The sequence below is a fragment of the Ornithorhynchus anatinus genome, chromosome 4 (assembly GCF_004115215.2).
Source record: "Ornithorhynchus anatinus isolate Pmale09 chromosome 4, mOrnAna1.pri.v4, whole genome shotgun sequence".
Lineage (NCBI taxonomy): Eukaryota > Metazoa > Chordata > Mammalia > Monotremata > Ornithorhynchidae > Ornithorhynchus > Ornithorhynchus anatinus.
Window position 1 is genome coordinate 47047491 of NC_041731.1, and position 21359 is coordinate 47068849.

The 21359-nt window shown below is 48.8% G+C and overlaps 1 non-coding gene across 1 annotated transcript; it reads right to left on the minus strand.

Moving 5' to 3' along the window:
- Positions 1-1286: 1286 nt before the first annotated feature.
- LOC114811667 lies at positions 1287-1424 on the minus strand. Its single transcript, XR_003759363.1, has one exon. It is a non-coding gene; the product is annotated as a small nucleolar RNA SNORA7 (small nucleolar RNA).
- Between the last annotated feature and the right edge of the window lie 19935 nt (positions 1425-21359).

Genomic DNA, 21359 nt, shown 5'->3' on the forward strand with positions numbered 1-21359 from the left:
CTGGCTCCCTGCCTCCGGCTTCTAGCTCAAATTAGCTTCCAAAATGCTGTCCAGAACACATCACTACCCTCCTCAAAGTCTTCTGTTGGCTGCTCATTTCTCTCTTCATTGATTAGAAACTCTTGACAACCGGATTCAAGACCTACCGCCAGTTAGCTGTCTCCTTCTTACATTCTTATTCTCTTCTCCCACTCCACCCCAGCTCACACTCTTCACTCTTCCCAAGCTAACCTCCTAATTGTACTTGGCTTGTTATTCTCCCATCATCAAACATAGTGCACACTGTCCCCCTGAATGGAACTCTCTTCCCTCTTTAATCCATCAAACTATGTCCCTCCCCATCTTATAAACCCTCTCATAAAACCCACTCCTCCAGGGGGAAATTAATAGACTCATCCCACCTCCCTGAAAAGGTCTTGCGACCAGCCATCTTTAACACCTTAGTACTTTTTTAATGGTACTTGTTAAGAGTTACTCTGTGCCAAGCACCATACTAAGTTGGGGTAGTTACAAGATAATTAGGTTGGACACAGTCCCTGTTCCACATGGGACTCACAGTCTCAGTAGGATAGAGTAGAATTTAATCCACATTTTATAGAAGAGAAAACTGAAGCACAGAGAAGTCAAATGACTTGCCTAAAATCTCACAATGTATACGTGGTGGAACTGGAATTAGAACTCAGTTCCTCTGACACCCAGGCCCGTGCTCTTTCCAATGGGCCACGCTACTTCTCTTATTGATATCAGCTTATTTATTACACTTATTTATTGAATTTTACTGATGTTTATTGTTATCAATAGCATCTGTTTTCTCTTTTGTTCTCACTGTAAGTTTACCAGGTATGCTCTCCTATCTCCCACATTAGATTGTAAATTCCTTAACGGCAGGGCTCACAACTTCTACTTCTCCTGCATGCTTCTAAAATAGAAAGCCATCAATGAATACTTATGATGATGTTGATGATAACAGTAACTTTAGCCTGCATCTCAAATTCCTTATTAGAATGGTATTTGTTTAGCACTTACTATGTGTCACCACTGTATTAAGTTCTGGGGCCTTGTCTGGCCTTATGCCATAGAGTCATTTCCAACCCATAGCAACACCACAAACAAATCTCTCGCAGAACGCCCCACCTCCACCTCTAATCGTTCTGGTAGTGTATCCATAAATTTTTCTTGGTAAAAATATGGAAGTGGTTTACCATTGCCTCCTTCTGCACAGTAAAATTGAGTCTTCACCCTTGACTCTCTCCCATGCTGCTGCTGTCCAGCACGGGTGAGTTTTGACTTGTAACAGATTGCCTTCCACTCACTAGCCATTGCCCAAGCTAGGAATGGAATGGACAAGCCTCTGCTTGACTCTCCCTCCCATAGTCGAGACTAGTAGAGTACTGGAAACTCTCAAGGTGGGACCCTGAGAGGGGAAATTCTGGGGTAGATACAAGATAATCAGGTAAGATAATCAGGTTGGCAAACATTCTTTGCCAACGATTATGGAAGAGTCAATTCTGGGTCATAGGAAGGAAAATGTCATCCCCTTCAGCTTCCAAACTGCTTTGGGTTCTCTTTTCTCTGGTGCACCCTCACCCATCCCAGGCCCCAGCAAACCTTCCCCTGAGTCATGGGCAACCCCAACTCTTCTGCCCAGAGTCTTTAGTCTCCCTTTCTGTGAGACAAATGGGACAATAGAAGAGGACTGAGACCTCTTGCAGGAGAGTCACTGCTATTTTACAGGCCAGGATCCAGCCGTCCAGACCAGTATCCAGCTGTCCAGACCAGTATCCAGCCATCCAGACCAGTATCCAGACACCAGCCCTCTCCTTGTTCTCCTTCTGAGAGTTTGAGGTAAGGGCTCCAGGGACCACTGTCTTAACTGGTAACCTTTCCAGTGTCTTACAGTAATGGGGGAGATTCTAGGATGGGGGGGATCTGGGGACTCAGGGGTCTGGGTGGGCTCCTGTGGGAGAACGGATCTGTTCCATCCTGCTGGAGAGGAGGCAGCACAGGGATTTGGTCATAATTGGAGACCTCATTTCAGCGTGGACTTGTGTGGGACTGGGGGAGGATTGGGCAGTTCAGAGGACAAGGTAGAGAGGGCCCAGTGGTTTGGGAGGCCACAGACATTTCACCTGCTGACTCCTGGGAAGTGAGGCCCTGGTTCTCAGTCCCTGGGGACTTGGATTCTTGTGTTTGGTTGGAAGGTTCATTCCCAGATGGTAAGAACATGCCAACCTACTTCCCTCTCCTCTTCCTCCTTTCTTCTCTTCCTCCTTTCTCCTCTTCTCTCCCTTTTCTCCCTCCTTCCCCACTTGCCCCTCTTCCGTTTTCCAGTTTCCCTCTTGGGCACAGTTTCATTCCTGCGTGATGCCACCCCCTCCCCCAGGCTGAGGCAGTTCCTATTTAATATTCATTCTCTAAAATGAGCAGAGGGCTTAATGAGGTCGAGAGGGAGTCTCGTCTGAAGCCGCCCGGTAAAAGGACTCCCACCCGGAGATTGATGTAGAGTGTGTGTGTGTGTGTGTGTGCTTGTGTGTGTGACTATGTAAGATGACTGCCTGTCTTTGTGAGTTCATGTGTGTGTGCTGTGCATATGTGAATGCATGTGTGTGCATGTATAATAATAATAATGTTGGTATTTGTTAAGCGCTTACTATGTACAGAGCACTGTTCTAAGCACTGGGGGAGATACAGGGTAATCAGGTTGTCCCATGTAGGGCTCACATTCTTAATCCCCATTTTACAGATGAGGGAAATGAGGCACAGAGAAGTTAAGTGACTTGCCCACAGTCGCACAGATGACAAATGGCAGAGCCGGGATTTGAACCCATGACCTCTGACTCCCAAAGCCTGTGCTCTTTTCACTGAGCCATTTTGCTTTGTATATCGCTATGGGTGCAGAAAAACCAAAAAGAGTTTCTTTGAAGATGATTTCAGGGACTTTGACAAGCCGCTCTATCACTTGCCCTAAAGTGACGAATTTTTCCCAGGGATGGCAATGAGGGAGCTATGTCTGCTCGGCCCCTTCCCCTCCATGAATCTCCAGGAGAGTTATTCCTGTCCCTTGGCAATCCAGCACAACCACCGCCTTTCCCCACAGCCCCGGTTTCCCATCCTGCTCTCTCCCAGTGCTTGGAAAATGGATGGTTTCAGGCCACTTGTCACTCACCTGCATGGAACCTGGGGTGCAGACAAAGGTCCCCAGCATCCTGAGCTGGGGGAGGGAGGGCAGGTGGCCTTTGGCTGGGGGAGGACAGGAAGCCTGGACTGGGGGAGGGCAGGAGCCCAGGGCTGGAGGGAGGCGATCTCCTCTGTAAAATGAATATTAAGACTGTGAGCTCCAAGTGACACAGGGACTGTGTCCAACCCAATTTGCTTGTATTCACCCCAGCATTTAGTACAATGCCTGGCACACAGTCAGTACTTAACTAATACCACAGTTATTATTATCATAGACAGGAGGCCTAGTTTGGGATAGGGCAGGAGGACTGGGAAAAGGGACAGCAAGAGGCCTGGGCTGGGGGAGGGCAGGAGTTTTGGGCTCAAGGAGGAAGGGAGAACAGGGAGCCTGAAAACAGGGAGGGAGGGCAGGAGGCTTGGGCAGGGGGAGGGAGGGCAGGAGTACTGGGTTAGAGGAGTAATGAGCAGAGGCCTGAGCTGGGGGAGGGAGGGCCTGAGGCTTGGGCTGGGGGAGGGCAGGTGGCCAGAGCTGGGTTTTGGTGGTGGCAGAAGCCAGTCCCTACTGTCAGTGACCAGAACATCTGAAGTCATCAAAACCATCTCCTCACATGGCTTTCTTAGGTGGATCTGAATGTCCCAGGAAAAAGAATCTTTTAGTGGGAACTCCCCAGGCTTTTGAGGGAGAGGGAGTGGCCCTGAACAGGGCAGAAGAAATGTTCATTCTCAGGGCTACAGTCAGTCTTACCTGGACACTGAGGGGTTAAACCCTGAGGGTGTCTCACCTCTCCAGGACCCAGACAACCAGCTGCTCCCCTCAAACTCTCTCCCCTGAGTAAAAAACCCAGGAGCCAGCCTGGGTCAGGGGGTATCTGGTCTTGGGGTGGCAGGGACGCCTGTAAGGACAGTGAGAACCTGCCTGAAGGAACATTGTCGCAGGCAGGAGATGAGCACCGTGGGCCCAGTGGGTAGGGGGGCTGGTCATCAATGAAGGCGAAACAAAGGTTCCCGCCCGCTTCCCTGTCCATCCACCAGCCGGAAGGCCCTCACAGAGATGCAGTAACAGAGTAAATCCATCCCCTCCCCCTCTCCCACCACCACTCTGGTCTCTCACCTCTCCCCGTCCCCCCACCAGTCCAGGCTCTCCTGAGCCACATGAGTTTAAAGAAAGAGGAGAGAGAAAAGGATGGGCACATTGAAACCCTACATGATCCCAGCAAGTTTGTTCAAGCTTATGTAAATCACACCCAAACTGACAAGTTTTCCTATTAAAAGATAATTGTAATCAGGGCGGTGGACGTGCGGCGCGGTGATGATTGGAGCTAGACGGACAGCGCGGAAAGATGGATCGTTTTAATTTGCACCAATTAAATTGAAGTTCATGGGATCATCTTCTTCAATCTTCATGAATACTTTATTTTCTGGCTGCTCTGCCGCTATTAAAAAGAGTGATTGAGTCACGAGCTTGGCATAGGATATTTTATGAAATATCACCTTTAAAGAAGCGGAGTGGGCCATTTTCATAATGAGTTTTTGAGCACCTAATCCCCCAGTATTACTGTGTTTTAGGACGGGATAGGCCTGGAAGGGCGGACAGCGCAGGTGATGACACATTTTGCTAGGAGAAGGCGCGGATGATGTATAATGGTCGCACTCGGGAGATAATAGATCGGCCCAGGCTAGCGACGAGGCTTTTGCACCGGGCTTGTTCATGGCGGCAGTTCTCAGGCAAGAGAGGAATCCACTGGGGTTCAGAGAGTATCTTGGGATGGAGGATGTCATTAGCCTGGGATGGAGGAGGGGCGGTGGGGTACCTCGGGTGGGGTGGTATTGGCGGGAGATGAGAGGGTGTCGGTGTGGGATGATGGGGGCCGGGGGCATGTTGGCAAGGTCCCTTCCTCCTTGAACACTGCTTTCTCACCTTGGCTGCCTGGTCTGGGGCAAAGGCTTCAATGGGAAGGTCAGGATTGGACTGAGATAAGGCATTTTCACAGGCACGGTTTCTGGGCTGGGCCCAGGCAGGGGACAGTGCCACCTGGGAAATGAAGGCTTCTCCTGCCCAGAGTAGTCAGCTGCAAGGTAGGAGCGCTCTCATCGATCGACACCTGGAGTGGGATTCCCTCTGTTTGTGTGATGGAAAACCCCCAACAGGAATGAGACCCAGGCTTCTGGTCTTCCTGTCCTGCCCACCTCTGTTTTGGTCAGCCTCCCCAGCCCAGGGCAGAAGGCCAGTAGAAAAAGAGGAGAGAGCCTCACACCAGGCCCACATTTTTCCAGCATCCCAGAGGTCTGGTGCAGGTTGAGCCAAGCATTACATCCTCTGAGACCTTGCCATGCCCAGCACCTGGCCTGCCTGGGCCCTGGACTAGGTGAGTCAGGGGAGGAGATAAATGGTATTAGAACTCCAGAGGTCAAGCCCTAGCTGTGACCACAGCGTGTAACCAAACCTGAATAGAGCTGGGAGGCAGGGCCCAAGAGTCCCCTTGTAGACTATGATTCAGAGCAGTTGGCACCACCTTTCTCTCTAGAAGTTGAAGCAAACAGCAATCATCATTAACCCTGCTAATTAGCCAGTGCAGGGCCGATTAATTGCTGGCCCAGAGAGGACAGTAGAGCAGGTGCTGGCCAGCAGGCCTGCAGCCACTAGGGAATCTGAGGGAGATGGTTGGAGGAGCAGAGAAAGGTCCCAAGGTCCAGACAGAGAAGTTCAATCCCCAGTTCTCTGTTCTGGGCTGGGCAGAGAGGAGGTAAGACCTACCACCCCTTATTTCATCCTGATACCCAAGTCCTGCAAACAAGCAGGCTTGAGAGGTCTCAGGCTTTAGACGTGTCCCCATGGTGGCCATTTGGCCCCCTGCAACCCGGTAGCTGGAGGAGAGGCAGGAGGTCCGGATTCCTGGGGTGGTAGGTTCCCCTGCCCTGATCCAGATTGTTGCTGATGACTTAATTTATGAATAAACATGCAATGGGCTCCAGCTGAGAAACTCAGGTCCCCAAGGATAGGGCTGGGCTGGGGTAGGGGTCGTCCCAGCCTACAGGCCCCCGGTGGGGCCATCTATGGACAGACCTGCTCCAGAACCCTCCCACCGAGAGGTGATGCGGCTGGTTGGTGAGGAGCCAGTCCAGGTGATTTGCCTTTGGCTATTGGCACGGGTGATGTGCGTATCTTCCCAGGCCCACTCTGGGGCACCGGCAGCCGGAGCCACAAACAGAAATGGATCCGTCCGTTGGTGGGAAGGGAGAAGGGCACGGGAGTAGATCGGTTTGGTTGAAATCATGTGTCGCTGATACCAAACCCGAGGTCATCTGCCCTCTTTTCACACCCTCACCACCAGGTCTGCGAAACCCACTACTCAGGGTCCTGGGTCAGAAGGATTCTCTGTGAGAAAAAGAGAAATAGGAATGAAAGAAAATCTCACTGAGGAGGAACCAGCAGAGTTCTCCTCAAGGGCAGACAGCAGGGAGAGATACACTTGTTTCATAAGAGGTGCTGACCCAGGAGGAGGGATGAGGAGAAACCCCAGGTCAAGAGGAGGAATTTGTTTTGGTCTGGAAGAAAGGTTTCCTGAAAGTGAGCTGGGATTGGGGAAGGCCTTTCCCTGGAGGACCTTCTCTGTTCTGTTGATGTAGGACTCATGTCCAAGATAGAAGGCTGGAGTCTGGATGGGTTGGCCTGGTCTGTCTACCCCCACCCTCTACCCTGCTAGGAATTCCATCAGCATCTGTCCCTAAAGCCAGAGCCCCATGTGGAAGGGGTTTTCAGGTCTCGGGGTGGGAGGAGGGAGGGAGGATGTGGAAAACTCAATGATGTGCCAAACGGAATGAAACCCAAGTTTTCCAGTGATGGCATATTGATTTTTTTTTATTGCTGAGATTTAATTTGAAAGAAGCTAAACTAAAGCTTCATAAGAAATATGATTATTATAAAATGCTTTAGGAGGTTAGCTGTGCTCATAAGTTTCCACCTGTGGGGACACCGAGCACCAGGCTTCTGCTTGGGGCCTGCCACTTGGGCTGGGAGCTGTAATATTGCCCTCTAATTGGAATGGATTTCTAAAACAGCAATAAAAGGAACTACCTGGAAACAGGCGTTCGTAGCTCAAAGCTTTATAAATCTGAACATTTATGAACGTGCACTTTCTTGAGCGTCTTGGCTGGGCCATGTCATTTAGTGAGAGCTGTGTGAGGAAGGGGACCTTTAGAGACAATGTGGTGACCAGGTTCTCCCCAGGTAAGTGCCCCCACCCTGGAATTTTTTATCCCGGTCCAGCGGCTTTGGGACTGCAGTTCCAAGCCGGATCCCTGATGTTCCAGAATCTCCATGGTTGCTATGTAATCTGCAGCATTTATCCAGACAATTAAGGCCAAAAAAATTTACTTTCAGTGAGTGACTTCTCCTGTCTGGAGTCAGGTTGCTTTCTCCCTCTGGCTTGAAGCCTACTAGCTAGCCCCAGTCAGGCAAGGGGAGAGAGGGACTTTGGTATCTTGTGCTAATTCATGGACCTTTTATACCTCCTAGCCAGGGAGATGATAGTCATATCCTTTAGATCACTTGGCCTGATATCTCTTTTCTGGTGCTGGGTTAGGGAACTGAAATACTTGGATAACTGAGGCCAAATTGGGTTTGTATGTTTAGCCACCTGCAGAGATAGCTCTTGTATCCAGATCACTTGCAAGTAGAGATAGTCCAGGGTTCCTGCAGAGACTTCCCTGGCTGTGAGTGGGAGCCTCGGGGTTAACCATGGCAGCCATTATGGTCTGGGCTGCTGGCACTGTCGCTCCGGTGAGTTCTAAGAGTGACTGATTGGGCTTGGTCAAAGCCTTATCAAAGTCACACCTCCTCCAAGAGGTCTTCCCTGACTAGGCCCTCATTTCCTCTTCTCCCACTCTCTTCTTCATTGCCCTTGCACTTCAATTTGCACACTTTGTTCACCCCTCTATCAAGCCCAAAGCACTCACATACATATCTATAATTTATTCATTTAATTTAATGTCTGTCTCCCCCTCTAGACTGTAAGCTCATTGTGGACAGGGAATGTGTCTACCAATTGCTATATTATTCTCTCCTGAGCACTTAATACAGTGCTCTGCAAACAATAAGCACTCAATAAATAAGGTTGATTGATTGACTGGTCAGCCCTACTGGGCCAGTGATTCTTCATCCTTCCCTGCCATCTTTCAAGAGGTGATTTGACAGTTGGCTATTCCCTCTACTTGTGCTTCTGACTCCATCGCTTCTCCCTCCCTAAAGACAGTTTCCCCCACTCATCATCCCTCCAGCCCAAAGTCACTCAGCTGACAAGTGGAGGAGCCAGGATTAGAATCCACATCCTCTGACTCCCAAGCCCATGCTCTTTCCACTAAGCCACCCTGCTTCTCCTATTTTACGTTGTTTCTCTCCTCCTACAACCCAACCCACAAACTCCCCTAAGACCAACCTACTCACTGTACCTTGATTTCGTCTTTCTCGGCACTGACGCTTTACCCATATAATAATAATAATAATAATAATAATGTTGATATTTGTTAAGCGCTTACTATGTGCCGAGCACTGTTCTAAGCGCTGGGGTAGACACAGGGGAATCAGGTTGTCCCACCTGGGGCTCACAGTCTTAATCCCCATTTTACAGATGAGGGAACTGAGGCACAGAGAAGTTAAGTGACTTGCCCAAAGTCACACAGCTGACAAGTGGCCAAGCCGGGATTCGAGCCCATGACCTCTGACTCCAAAGCCCGTGCTCTTTCCACGAAGCCACGTTGCTTCTTTCATATCATTCCTTTCCCTTCATATGCTACAGACCATTACTCTCCTCATCTTCAAAACCCTAATAAAATCATATCTCCTCCAAGAGGACTTTCCTGACTAAGCCCTCACTTCCTCTATTTGCCCTACTCTCTGTGCTACCTAAGTACTTGGGTCTGTACCCCTTAAGCACTTTGATTTTCACTCCATCGCCACAGTACTTGTGTACATATCCATCTGTATCAAGTTTAATGTCTGTGTCTTGCTCGGTCTATAAACTCTATTGTGGTCAAGGAAGGTGTCTACTACCTCTAATGTATTGTACTCTCCCAAGTGCTCAATACAGTGCTTTGCATACAGTGAGCACTTAGTAAATACCATTGATTGACTGATTGATGTGCAACATTTTGTTCTGGTAAAATGGTCCAAGCAACAGAGTGAAGAATGGCCTGGAGAGGGTGGAAACAGGATGCAGGGAGATCTGTGAGGAATCTCATGTTGTAATTGAGTAGGGATTTAATGAATGTTTGGACCAATGTGGAGGCAATTTGGATGGGGAAGAAAGGGCAGATCTGGGGTATGGTCTGGGGGAAGAACTGGCAGACTGCATACAAGAGTCAAAAAGACAGGACTTAAGGATAACGCCAAGGTTATGGGGTTGGGAGATGGAGAGGGTTAGTGGTGGTGTCAACTAGGATGGGAGAAAGGAATAGGAGAGAATTTGGGAGGGAAAATGAGGCATTCAGTTTTGGACCTACTGAGTGTGAAATGCCAGCAGACCATCTGTAGAGATGTCCTAAAGGTAGGAGGAAATGTGAGACTGCTAGGAAGGAGAGAGTCGGAACTGGTTGGGTAGATTTAGGAGTCATCTCCATAGAGTTGGTAATTGAAGCTGTAGGAGCAGATAAGCTCCCGAGGTAGCACTGTAAACTGGTGCTGTGGATTCTGGAAGTACCTGATTTCAATTTTTCACGATATCTCCCACTGTTGCTCTGCCGTTGACTGACTGCCGTGATCTAGATGGGGAAACTAGGGATCTGACCAAGGGGTCCTGTGGGAGTGGAAGATTCTGAGCCTGACCTATTAACTCCACTGCCTGCTGTCAGTGCCAAGGGGCTGGTTAGGAGCCAAGAGAGTTGGGGGGGGGGGAGTGGAGAGGGGGAGAGAATGCCTCAAAGTTCCCCAGCTAGCTCCTGATCATTCCCTTTGTTCTTTCAAACAGCAGATTTCAAGGGTCCAGTCACAGTGTTGGGGGAGAGAACTGGATGTTACACACAACTGTATTTTCATTAAGTACTTACTGTGTGCTAGGCACTATCCTAGGCGCTGGGGTGCATACAAGCAAATCGGGTTGGACACAATCATTGTTCCACGTAGTGCTCACAGTCTCGATCTCCGTTTTACAGATGAGATAACTGAGGCACAGAAAAGTGTAGTGATTTGCCTAAGGTCATATAGCAGACTAGTGGCAGAGCCAGGATTAGACCCATGACTTTCTGACTCCCAGGCCCATGCCTTGCTGCTGGATGGTCTTGGCCCAGGCCCAGTGGTCCTCTTTAAGGTCCATGGGTGACCTTACTGGCCAGAGAGAAATCAGTGAAGAGTTGGGTTTCTCAGGCAGATAGTTTCTGCCTGGGTGCCCCTCCCCACTCTGCCCATTACTGAAGATGGTGGGACCATCCACCTGACCTGCTCTGGCCATCCTGCTGAGGGGAGCCCGGGATCCAGAGCTTGGACTGTGTCAACAGTGGCCAGAGGGAGGGGAAGTAATGGGAATTTTCAGCTTTCCTGGGCTGCAGGTGAGTGGTGATGGAGAGTCAGTTTCTGCAGGATCTGTAATTATTTATATTATTGTCTGTCTCCTCCTCTAGACTATAAGCTCATTGTGGGCAGGGAATGTATCTGTAATATTGTTATATCGTGCTCTTCCAAGCCCTTAGTACACTACTCTCCACACAGTAAGCACTCAATATGATTGACTGACTGACTGATCCAGGACAGGGACAAGTGGTGGCAGGGCAGGAAGAGAGAAAGTCACTGTGTCCAGAATCTGTGGACTCGTGTGCTGGGATCCCTCAAGAGGGAGTAGGAATTGAAGGTACTTGGACTGTAATGAGCTGCCGTTGGGTTGTTTTCTAAGCTCCCCTTCTCCGGGAATGATAACAGGTTATGGTGTCATTTTCCCAACTTGGCCCCCAGGGTCTTGCTTGACTTTGTACTTTGGAAGGCACTGATGTGTCCTGACTCCATTGGGTTGGGGCAGGGTCACACTCAGCAGGAAGGAGCCAGGAGTGAGCTCCTGGCTAACCCTCCCAGCCTGAAAGTAAAGAGTTCATGCGGGGGCCTATCAATCCCCATCACATCTCTGTGGCTTTTCTACTGGAAATGTGGCACATTTTGGTGGGGGGGGCAGCTTCTGAGGGGCTGGCAGCATTCACAGACCCCCATTTATATTGTGCCGAGTTTCTTTGGAGTCTCCTTGAGACGAGTGACCAGCGGGGCTCGCCGTGAAGGCCTTATCCGTCATCCGCCTGCAGGAGTCAGGCCGTGAATTATCCCGGGAACGGTGGGGAGCGGGATTGTGGGCCGCGTGGTGACAATAAACATGTCCTGGGGATGTGTCCCCCATCACTCACGTGCAGATAGCAGATCTGGACTTTAACTACAGCTCCCGATCGCTAAATCTCGGTGTGACCCGAGAGAGGGCTGGAGGTGACTCTCAAGGATATCTGTCTGCCGGGGAAGTTGGGCAAGAAGTTGATAACTGGGTTGCTTCGCTGCGGCGGGTGTCACGCTCAGATGGAGCGGAGAGCTGTGGGCCTGGAGGGTGTATGCTGATGGGCAGGAGCCAGGCTCAGGTTGGGCCCGCAGATCCTGCTGATGAGATCCGGTCCGGAAGGAATCCAGACCCTGGGAATGGAGGAGGGAAGTAGAGGGGAGGAAGGGGAGAGGCAGAGAAGTGGGGAGGGTGGGAGGAGGAGGAATAAACTGCTCCACTCTCCCAATTTCTCTCTCTAATTTCTACACCACATCTGAGGGGTTTTGAGGGCCCAGTGAAAAGAACAGATGTCACAAGGTATACAATATTCGGGAACTTGTCTTCCCTTGTTTTCCCAAGATCAGGTTGACCCCCGGGCTGATACCATGCGAGGGGAAGGAAAGGCTAGTAATTACATGGTTCGTTGGTTCACAGTGGGCAGACAATCTGGGTAATTCAGCCCTGGCCATTCTAGATTGGCTTAAATATCCAGATCGCCGGCTAATGTATATCTATCCACTCAGTGTACTTATTTTGATAGAGTTGTGAGTAGTTTTATGTTGGTCTCCCTTTAGAGAGTATAAGTTCCTATGATCAGGGAACACAGTTATTCTGAATTTCTCAAGCATCTAGAACAGGGCACTGCATCAAGTGACCACTCAAATAAATGTAATAATAATATGAAATTACATCATCATTATTATTCATAATAATACAAATCGTACTTGTTAAGCACTTACTTTGTGCTAAGCACTGTTCTAAGTGCTGGAGTAGATGCAAGTTAATCAGTTTGGACACAGTTCCTCTGCCACATGGGACTCACATGCTTAATCCCCATTTTAAAGATGAGGGAATTGAGGCCCAGAGGAATTGAGTGACTTGCCCAAGGTCACACAGTAGACCCATGGCAGAGTCAGGATTAGAACTCAGGTCTTTCTAACTCCCAGGTCCGTGCTCTATCCACTAAGTCACCTATTACTACTACTACTACTGCATCTATTACTACTACTACTAATACTAATAACTGGATATCTGCTGATCCCCACTTTCCTTTGTGTTATGAGGCCTGGCCTGAGTGGGGAGGGATTAACTAATTAGGTCAAAAATCAGTTTAAGGGGGAGAGCAGCCCCCAGAAGGCTAGTCTAAGGCATCCCTAGATGACTTTTGTGGTCTAGTCTACTCCCCAGGACCAGAACCAGGCAGCCAGGAGGTTGGGGTGCAGAGAGAGCCAGTGCCTAGTCTCTCCAAGTCAAAGTGATTCAGATCCCGGAGGGTAATTTTCAGTGTGAGCGGGCATGGAAACAAGGGAGCTGCCAAAATATAGGTCATTTGCTCAGGTGAGTTGTGTGTTTTTCTCTCTGTGGACCCCAGACACAGCTATTCTCCATTCCCCGACTCCCCTCATTCTAATCCATTCCCCTGGGGATGGGCCTGCTAGCAAGAAGACAGTCTGATGGGGAAAGGGTTGCCAGAAGCCCCCAGAGTTCATGACAACAGGACATTAATCCAACCGTGTCTCATCCTGAGAATTCAGGGTGAGGGAGGTGGGATTCCAGTCCCTAGGAGAAAACATCTGTGTGACCCTTGCAGGAACAAACACCTGTGACTGAGAACATTTGAAACAGTGCCCCTGTCTGTTTCCCTCTGCTCCAAGTGGGACCAGTTCCAGTTAAAACATTTTCAGGGTAGCAAATTCAGATCTAGGTTCCCCTGAGGTTTTCTAAGGCGAGAGTTGACTGTAGTTTGGATTTTTTCTAGCACTCTTGTCCCCTATCGCTTCTCCATCAGGTATCTCATTTATTCTCATACCATCCCTGGGAGGCAAGGGGATTGTCCCCATTTGTATAGATTGGAAAACTGAGAAATTTAGAGAGGGGTTCTCAAAAAAGGACAGGGAAAGAACCAGGACTAGAACCCAGGACTAACTCTCAGTCTCGTGTTCTCTCTTTGGTTTGGTTTGGTGAGTCACAACCAGAGATGCCTCTGCAGAGTTTTAGCCTAGAACACCTCTACCTAGGATTAAATTAGCTAAATTTAGCTGCAGTGAGACTCCCTGGGTCTGTCCCCCTCTGCTACAAGAACCATGGTTCCTCCTCCCACCAGTATATTAAGGTTTGTCAATTAGTAAATCAATAGTAATCATTGAGTGTCCAATCAATTACATTTACTGAGCACTTACTGTGTGCAGAGCACTGTCTAAGTTTTTGGGAGAATACAATATGACAGAATTGGTAGACACGTGGCACAGTAGATAGAGCCCGGGCCTGGGAGTCAGAAGATCATAGGTTCTAATCCTACCTCCTCCACTTGTCTGCTATGGTACCTTGGGCAAGTCATTTCACTTCTCTATCCCCCATCTGTAAAATGGGGATTCAGACTGTGAGCCCCATGTGGGACAGGGACTATGTCCAACCCGATTAACTTGTATCCAACCCAGAGTTTAGTACAGTGTCTGGCACATAGTAAGCACTTAACAAATACTATAATTATTACTATGTTCCTGACCCACAAGGAGCTCATGGTCTACAGGGGGAGACAGATATCAAAACAGATTACAGATATGTCCGTAAGTGATGTGGGCTGAGGTTGGTGTGAATAAGGCATTCAAATCCAAGTGCAAGGGTGATGCAAAGCAGAGTAGCATAGAAGAAATGAAGGCTTAGGGGAGGCCTTTGGAGGTATGTGATTTTAATAAGGCTTTAAAGGAGGGGAGAGTGATAGTCTGTCAGATATAGAAGGGGAGAGAGTTTCAGGCCAGAGGCAGGGTGTGGGTGATAAATCAACCAACCTTGTATATTGAGTGAGCACTTACTGTGTACAGAGCACTGTACTAAGCACTGGGGAAAGTACAATATAACAATATAGCAGAGTTGGTAGATAAATTCCCTGCCCACAACAAGATTACAGTCTAGAGGGGAAAATGGACATTAGTAAAAATAAATAAATTACAGATATGTACATAAGTGCTGTGGGGCTGAAGGAGGGGTGAATAAAGATTGCAAATTCACATACAAGGCTAAGCAGAAGGGAATGGGAAAAGAGGAAATGAGGGCTTAGGGAAGACCTCTTGGAGGAGATATGTCTTTAATAAGGCTTTGAAGGTGGAGAGAGTAAACATCTGTCGGATATGAAAAGGGAGGGTGTTCCAGGCTAGAAACAGGATGTTGGTGAGAGGTCGGCGGTGAGATAGATGAGATTGAGATGCATTGAGGAGGTTGGCAATAGAGGAGTGAAGTGTGCCAGCTGGGTTTTAATAGGAGAGCGGTGAGATGAAGTAGGAGGGAGCAAGGTGATCGAGTGTTTTAAAGCCCATGGCAAGGAGTTTCTGTTCTATGCAGAGGTGGATGGGCAACCACTAGAGGTTACTGAGGAGTGGAGAAACCTGAACTGAAAGTTTTTGTAGAAAAATGATTCGGGCAGCAGAGTAAAATGTGGACTGGACTTGGGAGAGACAGGAGGTAGGGAGGTAGGTCAGCAAGGTGGCTAATACAGTACTTGAGGCAATAAAGAGGTGTCAGGGCAAGGGGTCAGAAGTGAGTTAGAGGAGCTTGGGGTACAGTGAGTCAGTAGGCATTAGAGGAATGAAGTGACCAAGTTAGGTTGTAGTAGTGGAAAGATCTTGTGCCTGGGAGGTAGAGGACCTGGGTTCTAATCTTGGTTCTTCCATGTGTCTGCTTTATGACCTTGGGCAAGTCACTTACATGCTTTGCGCCTCATCCGTAAAATGGGAATTTAATACCTCCCTCCTAAATTGTGAGCCCTGTTTGGAACAGAGAATGTGACTGACCTAATTATCTTGTATCCTCCCAAGCATTTGGAGCAGTGCTTGACACCCATTAAGCACTTACAAATACTGCTATTATTATGACCACCATTATAGAAGGGGGCAAGGTGATTGAGTCCTTTAAAGCCAGTGGTGAAAAATTTCTGTTTGATATGGAGTTAGATGGGCAATGTCTGGAGGTTCTTGAGGAGTGGAGAAACATGTTTGCCGTGTGGGGAAACATGGACTGGATGTTTTTGTAGAAAAATGATCCAGGCAGCAGAGTGAAGAATAGATTAGAGTGGGTAGAGACAGGAAGCAAGGAGGTCAGCAAGGAGGCTGATGAGATAAGATAAGTCAAGGTGGAATAAGATAATAGCTTGTATTAATGCAATAGCAATTTGCCTTCTATGCGCAGAACACTGCACTAAGCCTTTGGGAGAGGACAAGAGAATTAGTGGGCATAATCCCTGCTCTCACGGACTCTACAAACTAGTGAAGGAGACAGACACTAAAGTAAATTTCAGATAGGTGGAAGAAGGGAACAGGGTTGTGGAATTGTGGTACAAGATTGATGAAAAGATAGGGGAGTGAGTGAGTTGAGGATGGGAGGGTGATGAGGGGTGATGCTGGGACAAGAAAGCAGGGATTGGTGGGGAGTGGAGCAAGCGGTGGGGTAGGGGTGGATGGAAGAGGAGGAACAGGAATGCTGGGAAGGGAGGACTGGAATGGGCTGACTGAAGGGTGGGGATTGAGGGGTCATGGTGAGGTCAGGGAAATTTAAGGTTGTAGGTGAAGTTTAACAACAGTAATAATAACTTAGTCTGGTGGTTCCCTGAGGAAATTGTTGAGGTATATGAAGGTCCTTGGGTCCTAAGTGCTTGGAAAAATAAAATACAGTAGAACTGGTAGACACAATCCCTGCCCATGAGGAATTTACAGTCTGGTGGTGGGGGACATTAAAATAAATTATGGATAGGCAAATACTTGAATATAAAACTATGACCCTGATTCTGTTCAGCTTTGGGCCCCTCCAACTGGAGAAGACTGCATTTGCCAAGTCTGAAATACTTGTTGAGGTTAGGCTTTGGGGAGAGGCAGGCTTTCAGGGCTCTTGATCAGCTGTCAGATGGGAGTGGGGAGAAACCAGAAACACTGAAAATCAACTAGTCCAGTATCCTGCCTCCAGGCAGTGGGGGCCATGACTAGGAAGGTTGGGTGTTGAGGAAGTGGAGGGGCCTCGGGGAGTAATGAGATGGAGGCCCCAGGCCTCCATTCCAGATGAGGACAACCTGAGGTTTCCCCACTGACCCTCTAGCCCACCCTCTCCTGGAGCAGAAAGCTCCCAATTCTAGAAGCGTGGACAAGAAAATCCATGGAAAAAATTGTGCGAGCCCGGCTCTCCTCATCATCCTTCTCTCAGTGAAGGGTTTTCTCCTGAACCAATATCTTTTAAAAATGTATGGTGTGTTATTTTATTTATGATTTGATAAATTGCATGATAAATTTACCAAAACTCTACAGTGATATCCCCTGTCTGCATGGAGATGAGGCTTCCTGGGGGTGGGGGTGAAATAGTTGTAACCACCAAAGGGAATGGGGTCCTAGAACCCCCTCCATAGGTCATCCTGTCCACCCTCCTGACTCTAGGAGGACCAGACCCTAACTCAGTACATGTAGTAAGGTGAGGCAAAGGTGTCTCACTTCCTAAGCTCCAAGAGCATCTCCCACCTTGCAGCCCCAGCCAACTCTGCCTCCCTCTCTCACCTAAATCCTGCCTGCTGCAATTCCAGCCTATTAATCTGTAGTTCTCCTGGAAGACTAACTACCCCTTCTTTTGTAGACTGGCCTCTCCGTGGGTGTGTGTTAGCATTTTGCAGGAAAAGAAAACCATATCAACTGATGAGGATCGATTAGTTAATCAATCAGTCATTTATGTATATTGAATGCTTACTATGTGCAGAGCACCCTATTAAGTGCTTGGGTGAGTTCGATATAACAGAGTTAGTAGAGAAGATCCCTGCCCACAAGACATTTACAGTCTAGAAGGGGAGACCAACATTAAAATAAATTATGGATACGTGCAAAAGTGCTGTGAGGCTAAAGGTGGGATGAATAAAGGGTACAAATCCAAGAGCAAGGGCAATGCAGAAGGGAGAGGGAGTAAGGGAAGTGAGAATGCTGCCCTGTGCCAGTGGCCCTTTCTGGGTAACTGGGGAAATTTATCTCTCTTTCTGTTCCCACCTGGGGCCCACTCAAGGCCCCAAGCCCTCCCCTTCCCAGTGCCAGAGTCTGCTCCTCTTGTGAGGTGCTGACTGTGATGGCTGCCTTGGGACCCCTGCTCTGGCAATGCTTCTCTTTTGCAAGATGTGCTTTCCATGGCTGTTGGCATAACTTAAACTTATCAGGGGCCAGAGTCATAGAGCTTCTAACCCTATCTCGATAGACAATAATAATAATTATTATAATAATAATAATGTTGGCATTTGTTAAGCACTTACTATGTGCAGAGCACTGTTCTAAGTGCTGGGGGGGATACAAGGTGATCAGGTTGTCCCACGTGGGGCTCACAGTTTTAATCCCCATTTTACAGATGAGGTAACTGAGGCACAGAGAAGTTAAGCAACTTGCCTAAAGTCACACAGCTGGCAAGCGGCGGAGCCGGGATTTGAACTCATGACCTCTGACTCCCAAGCCCGGGCTCTTGCTACTGAGCCACACTGCTAAGTGCTTACTATGTGCCAGGCACTGTACTAAGTGCTGGGGTGGGTACAAGCAAATTGGGTTGGACACAGTCCCTGTCCCACATGGGGCTCACAGCCTCAATCCCCATTTTACAGCTGAGGTAACCGAGGTACAGAGAAGTGAAGTAACTTGCCCAAGGTCACACAGCAGACAAGTGGCAGAGCCGAAATTAGAACCCAAGACCTTCTGACTCCCAGGCCTGTGCTCTATCCACTATGCCATTCTGCTTCTCATAGATGGCCCAGGGATGTCTTCTAGGGATTGGCTATCTTGAGGTGGGGAAAAATTTGTCCCCCTCCCCATTCCTGATGAGCACTGTGTTACACAACATTGGGTATGCCAGATACCTAGCATGTGTTGTCATGTGGTAATCTGCTTGAACCTCCAAATCTACAGCACTTCTCTTGAGAGACAACTGGACCCTCCCCCATGGCCTTCTCTTTTCTCTCCTCCCTCGCTGCTCTCCCCCATGCAGACTCCCCCTGCTCCCTCTCCCCCTGCCAGAGCTGGTCTTCCCATCATCACTCCTCCTGATGTCCAAGTTGAGCAATATGGGCAGCTGGCCCTGGGGCTGAGGCCGGGGGTCCTGATTTCCAGGACAGATAGATGGTCCTAACCACCCACTGTGATGGCCCCTCGCAGCCTACCACCAGAGAAGCAGCATGGCCTAGTAGATAGAGCGTGGGTCTGGGAGTCAGAAGGTTTTAATACTGGCTCCTCCACTTTTCTGTGGTGTAACCTTGGGTGAGTCACTTCACTTCTCTGAGCCTAAATTACCTCATCTGTAAAATGAAGATTGAGACTCTGAGCTCTAGGTGGTACAGGGACTGGGTCCAACCCAATTTGCTTGTATCTTCCCCGTGCTTAGTATGGTGTCTGGCAATAGTAAGAGCTTAACAAATACCACAATTATTATTACCCCTTGCCCTCCCACCTCGGTCTCTCCCAGAACTCAGTTCCAACCTACCTACCTTCTGCCCCTCTCCTAGGCCCCCTGACCCACCGCCTTTATGCTGGTGCGGAGTGGAAAGCCCCGGGTGTGTCCGGCCGCAAGATCCTACCTTGGTGCTCAGGGGACCTCTGGGCTCTCCCACTTTCCCTGGGGTGGAGAGAGCTGATTTCAGCCCCATGAGCCACTCACCAGCCCAGCCCCAGCCAGATGGAGGCAGACAAGTACACCAGGGCCTCGGCCTCAGTCTGGGGGCTTAGAGGAGGTGGACTGTGTTTCCTGGCAAGGGACAGAACCACAAAACCACTCTGCATCGTCTCTGATTATCCCCCTTCTTTCTGTTACTTTTTGTGCACGCAAGCAACCCTGTCAGCACTGCCCCCACCTCCACCCCCCCAATCTTTGCTTCCCCACAGTCACCCAGCTTCCTGCTGCCTCACCATTCCTTGGGGCTCAAATAAATAAAACAAAAAAAATACAACTCCCATCCCCCTGAAAAAACATCCAACCTTTTTAGGATTATAAAGGGGAGGGTGGGAAGAGGAGAATCCCTGAAAAACTCTAAAGATGGCCTCCACTCATGCAGCCAAGGAAGGGATACAAGAGGATCAGCTCGCCCCCTTCTATCAAACCTTACTTGTCTCCCTCTACATTCCAGCCCACACACTTCACTCTTCTAGCACCAACCTACTCGTTTCACCTTGATCTCATCTCTATCTTGTTCATGTCTTCCCTCTGGCCTGGAACTCCTTCCCCTTTCATATCAGACAGACCACCTCTCTCCCCATCTTCATAACCCTACTATAATCAAATCTCCTCCATGAAGCCATCCCCGACTAACCTCTCATTTCCCCATCTTATTTTTCCTCCCTTCTAGGTTGCCGATATAGCTGGGTGTATACCCCTTAAGCACTTTGATACTCACTCCAAGCCCACGGCACTTATATATGTATTGTTATACCCTGCCATTTCCACATTTTGTAATTTATTTTAATGCTTGTCTCCCACACTAGATTGTAAGGCCTTAAGGGTAGGGATTGGTTCTACCAATGCAATTGTATGTACTCTCCCAAGGGTTTAGTATAGTGCTCTGCACTCAGTGAGCCCTCAATAAATACCACCCATTAATTATACATCTATGGTGGCCATCTCGACGAGGCTTTAGAATGGGTGCCACAAGCGGTGACCACCTTGGGAGGCTCAGAAGATATTTGGTCACTTCTGTTGTTGCATTCCACCATGAGGCAGCTGCTTACCTCACTTGCCATCTGAAGTTGGCTCTGAGATGCCACTCCATGGGAATAGCAGAGCAGAAGCCAGGGGCGGCAAAGGCGGCACTGCCCATAGTCTGGAGAAGGGTCTGCAGACTGACCAGGGCTACTTATTCTTATTGTTGTATCTGTTATGCAATGGGGGATAGATATAGGTTAATCAGTTTGGACACAGTTCCTATCCCACGTGGACCTGACAGTCTCAGTAGGAGGTTGAACAGATAGATATTGAATCCTCATTTTGCAGATGAGGAAACTGAGACAAAGACAAGTAAAGTGACTTGCTCAAGGTCACACAGCAGACAACTGTCAGAACTGGAATGAGAATCTACATTCTCTGACTCCCAGGCCTATGTTCTTTCCACTAGGCCTTGCTGCTTCAGTGTCTTTGTGGCTCCAGGCAAGGAGCATCTCCCTTCACAGGTGTTACATTTCTCTCTCTATTGCCCTAGAAAGTGTTGATCTGGGGGCTGGACAATAACCCTTTTCTCGGAAAATCAGTGCTTTTTCCTGTGAAACTGATTCATCTGTCTGAGCCTGTGGGAGACTAGAATAGCAGGGGTGGGTGTGGGTAGGATTCCTCAACAAAGCTGGGTGGGAACTGGCAGCTCTGAGTTATTGTGAGGTGGGGTCAGTGGCAGAGGTGTTCTAGAAGCCCTCCTCCCCAATCCATTTCCTCCTCCATTGATCTCTCCCTAGCCCAGTTGGGGTGCCCTACTGTTGGACTACTGACTTTATGGAGCTCTAATCCCATTTTCAGAGGTTTCAACCCCCTGGACCCTATTGGAAATTACTATTGAATCCCCACCCCCACTGGGGTCTAGGAATTTTTCTTAGGTTCTCCTAGCCCCAAGTGATAAAGTCACACTGTGTCAGAGATGGCAAATTATATATGCTAATTACTTACAGGAATTTCAGATTTGTCCTTCCAATAATTAAAAAGGTGTCACTGAGT